The sequence below is a fragment of the Microcaecilia unicolor genome, chromosome 1, assembly GCF_901765095.1.
Source record: "Microcaecilia unicolor chromosome 1, aMicUni1.1, whole genome shotgun sequence".
Classification (NCBI taxonomy): domain Eukaryota; kingdom Metazoa; phylum Chordata; class Amphibia; order Gymnophiona; family Siphonopidae; genus Microcaecilia; species Microcaecilia unicolor.
In genome coordinates this window covers 398,393,278-398,407,212 of record NC_044031.1, presented here as the reverse complement: position 1 = coordinate 398,407,212, position 13,935 = coordinate 398,393,278, and the positions used below count along the sequence as shown (strand labels likewise).

The 13,935-nt window shown below is 42.1% G+C and overlaps 1 protein-coding gene across 1 annotated transcript in view; it reads right to left on the bottom strand.

Annotated features, from left to right (window-relative positions):
* PHACTR1 (phosphatase and actin regulator 1) overlaps nt 1-12,782 on the bottom strand; it is a 436,304-nt gene extending 423,522 nt beyond the window's left edge. The window contains exon 1 of the mRNA XM_030211092.1: nt 12,661-12,782. The gene's annotated coding sequence lies outside the window, so the exon portion shown is untranslated. The remainder of the gene's footprint in view (nt 1-12,660) is intronic.
* Nucleotides 12,783-13,935: the final 1,153 nt, after the last annotated feature.

Below are 13,935 nucleotides of genomic sequence, written 5' to 3'. Positions count from 1 at the left end.
GCCTCTACCATGCCCATGGCAATACCTCCTTTTGAGTTGCATGTTAGGAGATTTAAGTGTACAGGAAGACGTGCAAGCAAAATCTAATTAATACCATTTAACTGCAATAATTGATTGTTAATATCAATTTATTGCTAGTTAACAGCTTGTTAGCCAATTAATTTGCGTGTACATCTTCGATCCATGAGCAATTTTCGGTACCCAAATTCGGGCACCATATATAGAATTCAGGGGCTATAGTATATCCCAGGAAATTTTATAACATTACCTACCATGACTAATACCCTCCTAGAAGAGGGTACTGCACTCCCAAACACCTAACTCGAGACTTGTATAGCTGTTTCTTAAGAGTTATTTAGCTATAAGTCTCAATATCTTGAAGTATAAACCCCTAGCACATCAACACACCTAAATCTCTTGTTCTTTTCTGAAGTTCCTTTATTGAATAACATAGATGATTACTCACAGTTAGATGTTCATAAGCACAAAGGAACCCTGTAGTTTCATGAGCTGTATCAGTGGAGAGAAGGTAGAAGTTTAAGTGGGATCAGCTCATTGCAGAGATAAGAAAAGTAGTTCCACAGATAGAGGCAGCTCGGAGTTAGGTGTTTGGGAGTGCAGTACCCTCTTCTAGGAGGGTATTAGTCATTTACATAACAAAGCTGATTATCACTATTCAGACAAATATAACTACAATATTTATTTTAATATCGCTTAATTAAAAGCCTTATCCTTATTTTGCAGTGTGATCCCTAATAATATAACCTTTTAAAATCTACAGAAAACTCCCCTTAAAGCCTAAACAGCTTTAAGGAAGTAGATTGGGCATTATTAATGGGAGTATAAACAGCTGTGTGTGTGTGTGTGTGGGGGGGGGGGGGGGGGGGGGGATATGAGTCTTGTGCATGCTTCAGCGTCTGTGTATCAGATTTTGCTGGTGAGCACCAGTTGGTATTGAAATCGAATGAAGAGGCTGAGTGAGGTATAGAATTTGGTTTTACATATGTATTCTTTAATGGATTTATGTGAATAGAGCTATAGAAATGATGTGTACTGTATTATATGTTTGTTGTAGTTGAAAGATGGCCTCTGTTGAGACAAAAAATGTTTTTAACTTTGAATGTGGTGTTAAATGAAGAGCGAGGTTGGAGTGCCTTGAAGTAGTGGGAAGTTCTTCCAAGTACACTGTTTTACCGAGCCTTCAAGTTCTGGCACGTTTGGCGCAACGGATGTTCAAAAAGAAAGATCTGCATTTTCATCAAAAGTGACTTGGAATTTTTGTAGAGAATAATTTCTGTGAAGTTTGATGCCTTGAAGAAGAACTTTCTTGGGACATGGACAATTTGTGTGTGAATAACTGCGTTAAGGGGAGGTTTTTTTGTAGATTTTAAAAGGTTATGCTATTAGGGATCACACTGCAAAATAGGGATGAGTCTTTTAATTAAGTGATATTAAAATAAATATGGTAGTTATATTTGTGTGAATAGTGATAATATACTTTGTTATGTAAACATATTAGTCATGGTTAGTAATGTAATTGAAGTTGTTGACTAATATAATAAGTAAGCACAGCCCTGTATTATTCATTAAGGAAATTTTATAGGAGAGGACAGGGAAAGGGGTGGTTACAATCAAAGTGGTTTCCACATCTAAAGGTACAGGAAAGGATTTGGCTCACACCTTCTCAGTAGTAGCTCATGGTAAGTTACGTTCAGATATTGTATCTATTTCTCTTTTCCTGGAGGGCTCACAATCTGTTTGTACCTGAGGCAATGGACAGTTAAGCGACTTGTCTATGATCACAAGGTGCCGCAGTGGGATTGGAACCAGGTTTTCCTGGTTCCCAGCCCACCGCTCTAATCATAAGGCTACTCCTCCAGTCCACAGATTCTCTGCCCTCTGGGGCAAGGGAAAAACCACTGTCCCTGAAGTGTAATTCATCTTCAACTAAGATTTGGAGAAGCAATTAATCCTATCCAAAAATGCATACTGAAGCAGGAGACCTTCACTGGGGGTCAATACTATCAGAAACCACCTGACTTAGAGCGGATTACATTTTTCAGATCTCGTTCTTTTTCCACAGGGCAGGGTATGGGTTCCTCCAGTAACACTTCCTGCTCTTCATTTCCTGCAGGCAGCTTCTGCCTGGTGCCTACACTATTCTCCTGCCCTCAGGCCTGCTGAACACAGATTAAAGTCTAGTCTCTCCTATAGGCAACATTACCTGCTTGTTGCTACCTGACTGGTTGCTATTGTGAAAAAAACAGATGTGTATAACAGTTCCTTTCTCGCCTCATGTATGTATCCCCCATAGTTGTATATAGTTGATTTCCCTTTCCTCCCCTCCAATGTCCATCATTGCAGAAAATATGTAAATGTGTATATAGGAAGCAGCTGTTTGTACATCATCCCTGGAACCCTTTTTAAAAATCGGCATCACATTGGCCACCCTCCAATCTTTAGGTACTATGGATGATTTTAACAACAGGCAGGGCTTTTTTTGAGGGGGTACTTGGGGGTACTGAGTACCGGCACCTTTTCCACTGTCTGCTAAACTTGACCCATGGTTCTCGTATTTTAATGAAAGAGCTCAGGTTCTACATACAAATTCTGCCTTGTAATAGATTCTATGACTGGTTGCAGGGGTCCTGGCTATTGTGGGGTGAGTCCCTCAATGATCACTCCACCCCTGAAGGGTGGCCTGGCATTTGAGTACTGACACCTTTTTTGCTAGACAAAATGCACTGACAACAGGTTACATATTACTAATAGCAGATCAGCAATTTCATACTTGAGTTCTTTCCGTACCCTTGGATGTATGCCATCTTGTCCAGGTGATTTACTACTCTTTAATTTGTCAAGGGCGGGGTGGTGGGGGTGGACCGCCCCGGGTGCACACAAATGGGGGGGTGTCCTCTTTGCTCTGGCCTGCCCATGCCCAGTGCCTTCCCCCTTCCCGTACCTCCGCAGCGTTGCTCGTTCTCTGTCTCCTTTCAGCCTGGGCTGGCCAGTGGCTCCGCCTCCACTCTCTAGGTCACCTTCGAGTCATGACGACGCCTCCTCCTCCCCCTGCGGCACCCTGCATGCATGCGTGTGCGCCAGTGTGCGCCTTGCGGTTGCGGCCCGGTAGTGAGTAGCATCTAGTAAGCTGCTCGCGACGCGTCTCCGACTCCAAGACTTCAGTTCCGTCTGGATCTCTCCTCGCTGAGGCTCCCAGCTGACCTCAGACAGTCCTGACTCACTGGCTGCCCTAAGCTTGCTTCCGCCCCTGCCCCGGCCTTAGTTTCCTGCACTCAGTGGCTAGTGTACTGCACTCCTCTTGGCTCCTCCACCCCTGCTGTCGGGACTCGGCAGAGCAGAAGAGAAGAAGAAGAATCTTCTCAACTCTCAATCAAGTTCATTAAGGTAATGGCCCCGTGGCACGGTACTCTTAGGGTACTATTTATAATTTATTTATTTCTGCTGCTGCAGTCAGTGCTGCTGCTAGAACTTAGTTTTTGATTAGATGAAAAAAGAGCACTAGAGCAGCAAGCTGCAGTCGGAGGCTGGGGGTGGTGGTGTTGACGGGGTCATAATGTGAAAGGGCCAGGTCAGTATGGGGGGGGGGGCAAGAAGTTCAGAACACTACTTTGTGGATGAGAGAGAAAGAGGGCATGATGATGGATGGATGGATGGATGGATGGAGAATGGAGGGGACAGACAGAGGGGCGGACGGCGCTGAAAATGAGAAGAAAGGGCAGACCAGACATTGGATGGAAAGGGGCAAAGAAAGGAGGCAGATGCTGGATGGAAAGGGGCAGAGAGAGAGAGAGAGAGAGAGGGGGGGGTAGTATGGGTATATGCGGAAGGAAGGGCGAGAACGGGCAGACACATAAGCGGCTGTATGGAAAGGGGCAGAGAGAGGGGGCAGACTGTAGATGGAAAGGCAGCCAATGGATGAAAAGCTATATTTATTAGCCCATGGGGGGGGGGGGGGTGTTAAAAAAAGGTCGGCCCCGGGTGTCAAGTATGCTAGCTACGCCACTGGTGGTGGTACTTGAAAATGTGTCTCCTGTGCCTGAGGAGAACCAGGAGCTCTATTTCAGGAACACTGTAATTTAGTTCTTTTTTCAGAGATTTGACCACTGAGAAACATTCCTCCTTGTGCAGAGGTATATATGGATGTTGCCACGGACATTTTGGGGACACGAAGACCAGTACCAACTTTACATGTTTTGCATAGGATATTTTTGATTGGTGGAGATGTTTATCTCTGAACATCTAGAACATTTTTGGGACATATTCTTTCAAATCTTTTTTGGTTTTTTTTTTTAAATATCAAAAAATGTTTATTTTTTCTTCCATTACAGACATTTCCTATAAACATTTATTTTGCCATTTGGATGTTATATTGAAAATGCCCGTCCATATCTTCCTCTTGAAATTGCCTTGTGGTGCCTCGTCTTAGACATATTGTTTTTGATTTTATTAGAAGAACTATTTTTAGTGTCACCGGGACTTTGTGGAATTCTCTTTTATTATTTTTAAGATTAGCACCTTTATTAGAGAAATTTGTTTAGACTTAATTCGCCTCTTTCTGGATGCTTTGCTTAATCCAATATGATAGTCCAAATCCTGGGCTATGGGCATAACTGTTTATGGAGGGCTGGGTTTGCTTCTCTCTTTCAAAATAGAAAAATATGAAAATCACAATCTTTTTTTCTATTCTTTCTTAGATTGTATTTGTAAACCACTCAGGTCTAACCAATGGATGGAATAGCAAATGAAAAAAGTTGAAACTTGAATGGCTAGGAGTCTTTAACTAGTTTACAAATTGACAGGCTAACAATTTGCTAATCAATATCACTACTCCCATTCTATAACCTTCAGTAGATGCTGAACACACTTCTGTTACTCACCCCTTCTTTAAATCCTGGTGTTCTGAATCATGGAAATGCATTTATTTTATTCTATGATTTTGTGGGTGCAGAAGGTTTAACAATTTGTTTTTATTATTTACATTTTTATTGAATGACATTTTTATGTTTTAGCATTTTACTTTTATCAATGTATGCAGTTATATGCATATATATTTGTATTTATACAATTTTATTTCACCATTACTAGGCTTGTTGACCCCTGAGGCAGGCTCATATGCCAAAACACAGCCGTGTTGGGTCCTTCTATGTCATTGCTACAATAAAGGTCTTTGAATACTGGATATCCTCTTGGTATTCACCTCACTCTTTTGTTTAATGTATTTCTTAGACCCAGGCTATATACATAAGTACATAAGTACATAAGTACATAAGTAGTGCCATACTGGGAAAGACCAAAGGTCCATCTAGCCCAGCATCCTGTCACCGACAGTGGCCAATCCAGGTCAAGGGCACCTGGCACGCTCCCCAAACGTAAAAACATTCCAGACAAGTTATACCTAAAAATGCGGAATTTTTCCAAGTCCATTTAATAGCGGTCTATGGACTTGTCCTTTAGGAATCTATCTAACCCCTTTTTAAACTCCGTCAAGTTAACCGCCCGTACCACGTTCTCCGGCAACGAATTCCAGAGTCTAATTACACGTTGGGTGAAGAAAAATTTTCTCCGATTCGTTTTAAATTTACCACACTGTAGCTTCAACTCATGCCCTCTAGTCCTAGTATTTTTGGATAGCGTGAACAGTCGCTTCACATCCACCCGATCCATTCCACTCATTATTTTATACACTTCTATCATATCTCCCCTCAGCCGTCTCTTCTCCAAGCTGAAAAGCCCTAGCCTTCTCAGCCTCTCTTCATAGGAAAGTCGTCCCATCCCCACTATCATTTTCGTCGCCCTTCGCTGTACCTTTTCCAATTCTACTATATCTTTTTTGAGATACGGAGACCAGTACTGAACACAATACTCCAGGTGCGGTCGCACCATGGAGCGATACAACGGCATTATAACATCCGCACACCTGGACTCCATACCCTTCCTAATAACACCCAACATTCTATTCGCTTTCCTAGCCGCAGCAGCACACTGAGCAGAAGGTTTCAGCGTATCATCGACGACGACACCCAGATCCCTTTCTTGATCCGTAACTCCTAACGCGGAACCTTGCAAGACGTAGCTATAATTCGGGTTCCTCTTACCCACATGCATCACTTTGCACTTGTCAACATTGAACTTCATCTGCCACTTGCACGCCCATTCTCCCAGTCTCGCAAGGTCCTCCTGTAATCGTTCACATTCCTCCTGCGACTTGACGACCCTGAATAATTTTGTGTCATCGGCGAATTTAATTACCTCACTAGTTATTCCCATCGCTAGGTCATTTATAAATACATTAAAAAGCAACGGACCCAGCACAGACCCCTGCGGGACCCCACTAACTACCCTCCTCCACTGAGAATACTGGCCACGCAATCCTACTCTCTGCTTCCTATCTTTCAACCAGTTCTTAATCCATAATAATATAAGTTTTGTGTCTCCAAATGTCTGCAAATCTTGCATTGTTTTATTGATGAGCTTATACTCGAGACATTTATTTTATTTATTTGTTCATACCAACGCATCCACAAACCTATATAAATCCTAGTCAAGACATGACAGGACACAGAAGGAAGAGAATGAATAGAAAAACAATAAAATCTTTAACAATGTACACATAACAGCAGGGCCTGCTTAAGGCATGAACTAGGTGCACTGAAGCTGAAGGGAACCAAAGGCCTGCCTTACTGGCTCACCCTTCACAGTGGTGAAAGTGTTCCTTTGATATCACAAAAATTGCTTCAGGGCACCAGAACCTCTCGAGCAGGCCCTGCGTAACAGGGATTGAAAAGGAGGGAAATGGGGAAAACCCAACCACATGCCCATGATCACATTAATAGAAAATGCATTAACTGTTGGGAAAAGTATTGCAAAACAAGCAGTCTTTGATCCCTTTCTTAAATTTCCAAACCCAAGTATTCAAGATGGACATCCACAAGAATGGAGTTCCACAATATAGGTTCCAGAAAACTGAAAACTGCTGAATGGGTGGCTTCAAGTCTAAACTGGAACGTAAGGGGAATGACCAAATAATTAGACCAAGATGACCTTCAGTGTACACTGTGGATAATAGAGAATAACTAATGAATGTAAATAGTGGGGCATTCCTGTGTAAAATGCATGATGTGTGAGAATCAAAATCTTATAGCTAATCCTGCATATAATTGAGAACCACATTTGTTCCCTTAAAAGGGGAGAAACATGATCAAACATTCCATGGCGGTGTTAAGAACTCACTGTAGACTCTTGAGGCTACAAAGGGGAACCCCTGCAAGCAGGAATTTACAACAGTCCAATCTATTGAGAGTAAGGGCATGAAAGAGAATATTCAGAGCTTTGAAATCAAGGAAGGTCTAAGGGATCTGATTAATCTGAGGGCACCAATGGAATGTTGTACTATGAAGGGAATGTAAGTGGCAAAGTATATGAACTGTTCAGTAGGACACCTAATGAGTACATCAATATCTTCAACGGAATTTGAGAACCTGCCATGACGGACAACAAAAGACGGATTTAACTTTTTCTTACAGAACCAGATCAATTCTGGTTTAAAAGAACCGAGAATCAGTCTGTGGATCCTAATCCTAATCCAAGAAATACATTGAAAGAAGGCCTTTTTGGTCCATTTTGAAAGAAACGCTTAACAAGAATCTCCATTGTTGCAAATGCTTGCAAGAATCTCCATTGTTAAGTCTGCCAAGATGCCCAGCCATCTGAGCTGACACAACTTAACATATACGCACGCCACCTCTACACAGTTTATAACACCCCAAAGCCTCATAACATAAACTACAAGGGCATAATATTTCACCCTAAAAGCAATTCCCATCCATAGACACATCTTAATGGGGGCTACAAAGGTGCCATCAGGAGATCATGTATTACAGCATTAGCCCTACCCCCACCCATTTACCTGAGTACAGAAATCCTAAGGTGTTATAAACAGTGATTCAAGTCTAACCAAAGGGGAAAAAATTACCTAAGTATTTAGAAACTTGTTTAGGAAAGGTTTCAACAAAATTCAATAACCATTCTCCCTCCAGGTTTAAACTTGGAAATAGATATGACTTCAGCCAAGATGATTTGAGTCAGTCCTGCAGTTCCTAGGATGATCATTCTTAAGAAGCATCAAGGAAACACAGTACATATGATGGTTATACTGATTTGGTTCCCCCTTGGCTGCTTCCTATACTTTTTTAAAGAGGCATCAAGCATAAATGTGATGGTGATAATGATTTAGCTCCTCCTTGGCTGCTTTTTATATCACTGGGCCTCATACAGATATCAGTCAGGAGATAACACCCAGTACTCAACAGGGTGATGACTGTGGGTCTCTCCAAGTGCCATGCTGAGCTTGGAAAATTCCATGGTGCATCCAAAATTGTAGCATGATTAAAATTTACCCCTCCCCCCCACCAGATATTCAAAAGCATTTAATCAGTCAGGATCAGCACCTGGCTATCTGCAAATTTTCAGCGGGATATGGCCGGCCTTGACCTGCTGAAAATTCATGGTTAGCAGCTAGTGGATAGCTGGTTATGTCGCATGATATAAATGGATATCCATCAATTTTCATCACAAGTTTGGCAGCCATATTTGGCCATGTGAATACCGTTCAAACTTAATCAGCCAGTGCTGAATATTGGCTTGATCGGATAAGTTTGAACCAGTCAAAAATAAATCAGATATTCAAAGCTGGTCACCAGAAAAAGCCCGGCATTGAATATTGAAGCTCAGCGCCGACTGTGAGAATTAGCAGGGCTATCTTCTGCAAGTCTGAATAATGGGCCCTAAGTTTATTGCTATTTGTTAGGTTATGTTGCTGCATGGCCCAAGAAAGAGAATCCCACAATAAAAATCGCCCAATCAAGAGCCATTAGATAAGAAAGATTCTGTAGAGTCAAAAGTCCAAGCATCTCCTCAAAGAGGTTGTCCAGTGTCTGGGGCCCATAGGACATAAGAATGAAATGAAATTCATAGTAAGACATCCCTTGACAGTTTTGTAACCATGGCCATGTGGTGGAAGATACATTTTTATGTCAAAGTTAGTGGGTAGACTCTGATACTCTGGTGGGGTTTGTATCTACTATTCCAAACAGGTCTTCTGCCTTAGCAATCATGGTCAAGATATATGAAAATCAATTATGCACCACTTCAAGTATGGCAGGATATTATAGAGTGAAACAAACATTTTTTTTTCTGCTAGTTTATTACACATCGGAATAAATTCTATTCCCCTTCCAGACATCTTAGCAGAATAATCTTGAAACATATAGATGTGCTTGTGTCTGTGTTACATATCACTCTTTTTACATACTTGTACATGGTTTTATGACCAAAGTTTAACACTTTGGATATTACAACTCAAGGCTTATTGGGGTTTCAGTTTTCCTCCCTAGCTGATGCAAACTCTCAATGTGTAATTGTCTAATATCAGTATTTCCAATAACCATTGCTCATGGAAGCCAAACAATTCTGTGTCAGGAAGGGAGCTGGGTAATCAACAGAGCATAAAGTACTTCTTGGTGACCTGTTCTCTAGATCAAGGGTTCTCAGCCCAGTCCCTGGGACACACTTAGCCAGTCAGGTTTATGAATATGCATGAGATAAATTTGCATACCCTGACTCCATGGTGTGCTAATCTTTCTCATACATGTTTAGCATGGCTGGGTTGAGAACCACTGTTCTAGGTTATCAAACTTGACCTCTTATGTGGCCATGGTTTAAATTAAGGCTGCAAGTTGTGCTTGGGTCTGGAACATGGTTTCCTCTACATCAGCAGCCCTCTGCTCTACTTCAATGACTAGCGCCACACTCCAACACCGCTTGGGTCATAAACTCTGGTTTATTTGATATTTGTTGAAACAACTGTTCAAGGCTTGGATTAGAGATGAGGTTAGCTGTGAGATTACATCACTTACTTGTTGCAGATCACTTAGAGCATCTGCCATCTTAAACTCTTTGGGCCAGATTTTCCCCCTTATCTTTCTTTGCAGATTTTGCAGCCAAATTTGTCCATATGCTCTGGGAGGTATTTGGATAAAACTGGAGAGAGTTTCCTGATGACTGTGGTAGATTGGGTCAGATCGGCAGGGTGAGTACCAAGGCGAGAGAGGCTCTCCGCCTTATTTTTGAAAGAGAAAGACGCCCATATTTCGACCCAAATCGGGAGATGGGCATCTTTCTCCCGTGGGCGCCCAAATCAGTATAATCGCAAGTCGATTTTGGGCATCTTCAACTGCAATCTGTCGTGGAAACGGCCAAAGTTGATGGGGGCGTGTTGGAGGCATGGTGAAGGCGGGACTGGGGCGTGTTTATCGGCCGAGGAGAGATGGGCATCCTCGGCCGATAATCAAAAAAAGAAAGGCGTTTTTAGTGTGAATTTGGGTCACTTTTTTGGACCCTTTTTTCATGAACAAGTCCCAAAAAAGTGCCCTAAATGACCAGATGACCACCGGAGGGAATCGGGGATGACCACCCCTGACTCCCCCAGTGGTCACTAACCCCCTCCCAGCATTAAAAAAATAACTTTAAAAACTTTTTTTTCCAGCCTGTATGCCAGCCTCAAATGTCATACCCAGCTCCATCACAGCAGTATACAGGTCCCTGGAGCAGTTGTTAGTGGGTGCAGTGGACTTCAGGCAGGTGGACCCAGGCCCATCCCCCCCCCTACCTGTCACACTTGTGGTGGTAAATGGGAGCGCTTCATACCACCCTCAAACCCCACTGTACCCACATCTAGGTGCCCCCCTTCAGCCATAAGTGCTATGATAATGGTGTAGAGTTGTGGGTAGTGGGTTTTTTGGGGGGGGATTTGGGGCTCAGCACCCAAGGGAAGGGAGCTATGGACTTCAGAGGTAGTTTGCTGTGTTTTTTTAATTGTTACAAGCGCCCCCTATGGTGCCCGGTTGGTGTCCTAGCATGTCAGGGGGACCAGTGCACTACGAATCCTGGCCCCTCCCACAACCCAATGCCTTGGATTTGGCCGTTTTTGAGCTGGGCGCCTTTGGTTTCCATTATCGCTGAAAAATGATACTGCCCAGCTCAAATCTGCGCAAATCCGATGCATTTGGCTGGCACAAACCGTATTATCGGAAAAAAGATGGATGCCCATTTTTTTCGAAAATACGGTTTGTCCCACCCCTTCACGTACCCGTTCTCAGAGATAGATGCCCATGGAGATGGGCGTTCGCGTTCGATTATGCCCCTCTATGACATCTCCTATTTAACACATCTCATTTTCTCAGTTATTTTCTTTTATTTTTTAAATGTCACATCCTTTTTTTTATTATTAAAGTTTTAAATAATTAAAAGTAATTGTAAAGAAAAAGTCACATCCTTCCTAAATTTCTGACAGCACATGTAGTACTGACAATAATACCAGACATAAATTAAAGTCACTGTAAATTTCAATTCCAAATCAATTTAATTCTTTCGTCTACGAATTAATTTTCCTTTACTTCACCCTACCTTGTGCTCCCTTCCTAGGCACACAGAAGTGGAATGAAAGCTCCCCTCTCCTTTCAGAAGCCACTCATTGTACTCGGCCATTATAATGACGACACAAGTAGCTTCCAGATTCATTCTGTGGAAGATGCTTTTACAAAGTTTTGCTAAGTGCTTTGGAAAATGGCTACTTTTTATTTGTGTCTGTTTATTCCACACTTGATACAGGGCCTTCTAGTGAGCCTCTTTCTAATCCTGCATCTATTAAATTAATGATTTGCTGTCAAAGAGCGGGGATCCTGTGGTTAGAGTAATGTAAGGGGAACCAGAAGACCTTCCATCAAGTCCTCTTTCTACCAGTGTGAGGTTAAATCATCCCCATTGCCCATTGTTAGTTTGTTGTAAAGCTGTATGAATGCTGACAGGGTCTCTACATCAGAAGTCCAAAAAGGCAACATTTTTTTTTTATTACGACAACATTGGTAACTGTGCCTTCATAAAACTGGCACCCAATACTGCTCGGATTCACACGCACCTATTGGGTGGATACTTTTTGCGCGCCTATATCCCATGGAATATTTTTTTATAAAACTCCTTCTCCTCTTGCAAAAGAGTCACCATCAAACCTCCCCTTATTCCAAGTCCTACTAAGCACTGGACTCGCCCCTCTTCTCTGCACATCTTTCCGCTTGTCATCTGAAAAACATTCACGTGATTTCTTCAGGATTTATTGACGGCTACCGTCATCATGGCTTTCGTCTTTCCCGGTGAGGGCTGTAGAAATCTGCTAGAAAACTTAGAATCCACCCAACTTTTCCAAGTGTAATCAGTGCAAGCACTTTGAAAAGGTACCGCATAATGTTTGTTCCTTGCCACTAACAGAGACAAATCTGCATTCCCTTGCAGGGTTTGGCTTTTCTGTTTTGCATTTCACGGTTACAGGGGAATACATTGTATTATTGCTAGCACCCTTTTTTTTTCCATGTACAAACACAAATATCTTTAAAAGTACCTCGCGTGATATGTTTTGTTATTATGCATGTGCTTCAGATTTTTAACTGGAAAGTAAACTTTCTGAATACCATTAGAAGTCTGATCAACAAAAACTGTGCAAGGCATTTTTACACTCTTTATTTTTACGGTAACTATTAATCAGAGAAAATAAATGTGTAGGGAAAAAATAAGCCTCCTGCTGCCTACCTGCTAGACAGTGCAAAGCTGCCTACGCTCTCTGGTCTCCTCTGAAAAGGCTGCTCTTTCATACATAGAAGCACATTTTCCCGTCTGCCAGTGCTCATACTTTTAAAAAGCGGCTTTTGTGAGATCCGGGATGGTTTGTAGGCATCAAAACAGCTTTACCATTTACCCCACCTTCTTCATTAAGTCAGAAAAAAATAAAAACGAGGTCGGGTTTTCGTTTGGTAGCACTTGGCTGTGTGAATGATTCCTGCCTCCTGGAAGAAACATTTTTATAGCTCCTTGCTGAGGTCACTTATTAATCTGTGCCAAATTACTGTGGGCAGGGGAAGGAAATATGATTGAAAGGAGGAAAAACCCGAAGCGGTGGGCTCAACTCAAGTACTTTTCCTTACTCCTGAAAAACAATCACAACGCTTCTAGCAATTAAGCTGATCTTCATTAAACGTTGATTTTTTTTTCAGCAAGACCTGTGAAATATCCATTGCCTGTTTATATGTGTGTGTTGAGTATTTGATGAGTTTTTTTTTAACATGCAGTTTGTCTCCTTCTGCGAGGATGAATAACTCAGCCAGCCAGTCACATGATTCAGAGCAGCACCATTGCATAATTCAAACTGTTCCCAAATATTGTGGGTTTGGATGTAGAACTGCAACAACAAAGGAGCCAATGTTCCCAGAATTCTTTTTCCCTGTCTTTGGCTTCCAAGGGGCCTTGAACGTTTTACACTGGAACTTAATCCGTGCTGCAGGATTTGAGTGAGGTTAACAGATAAGGTAAATAGGAAAAGGATGAGAAATGCCATGTTTAAAAAAAATGTACAGAAGAGTATATAAAAACTAAATTAAACCTCCAAGGGGCTGTTGCGGAAAGTTGCAGGTTAGAACTCTGTGGTGATGGTTGAGTGTCTAATTCGAAAACTAATGCGAAAGTTTTGCTCTCTGATGCAGTAAACAGCTAATGTCTTCTCAGTGCGTGAGTGGTGATTGGCTCATGCAATAGGACCCTGATACTCAAAACTTCATCACTGTACAGAACAGCGCCGGAAAATACCACTGGAACAGTGCAAAAAAAAAAAAAAAAAATTCCCAATGCTCTACGTTAATGTTATGCACAATTTGCGCTGTTACTGTTGAGCTTTGGGAAGTTAAGGAGGGAGAACGTGCATAGCACATGAGCACATGCCTCATCTAACTGGGTAGCCCATGCTGGAATTCCTCCCCCCAGCATAGTGATTGTAGCCATAAAGCTCTTTAAAGTTTGCTGCAGGTTTCTAAA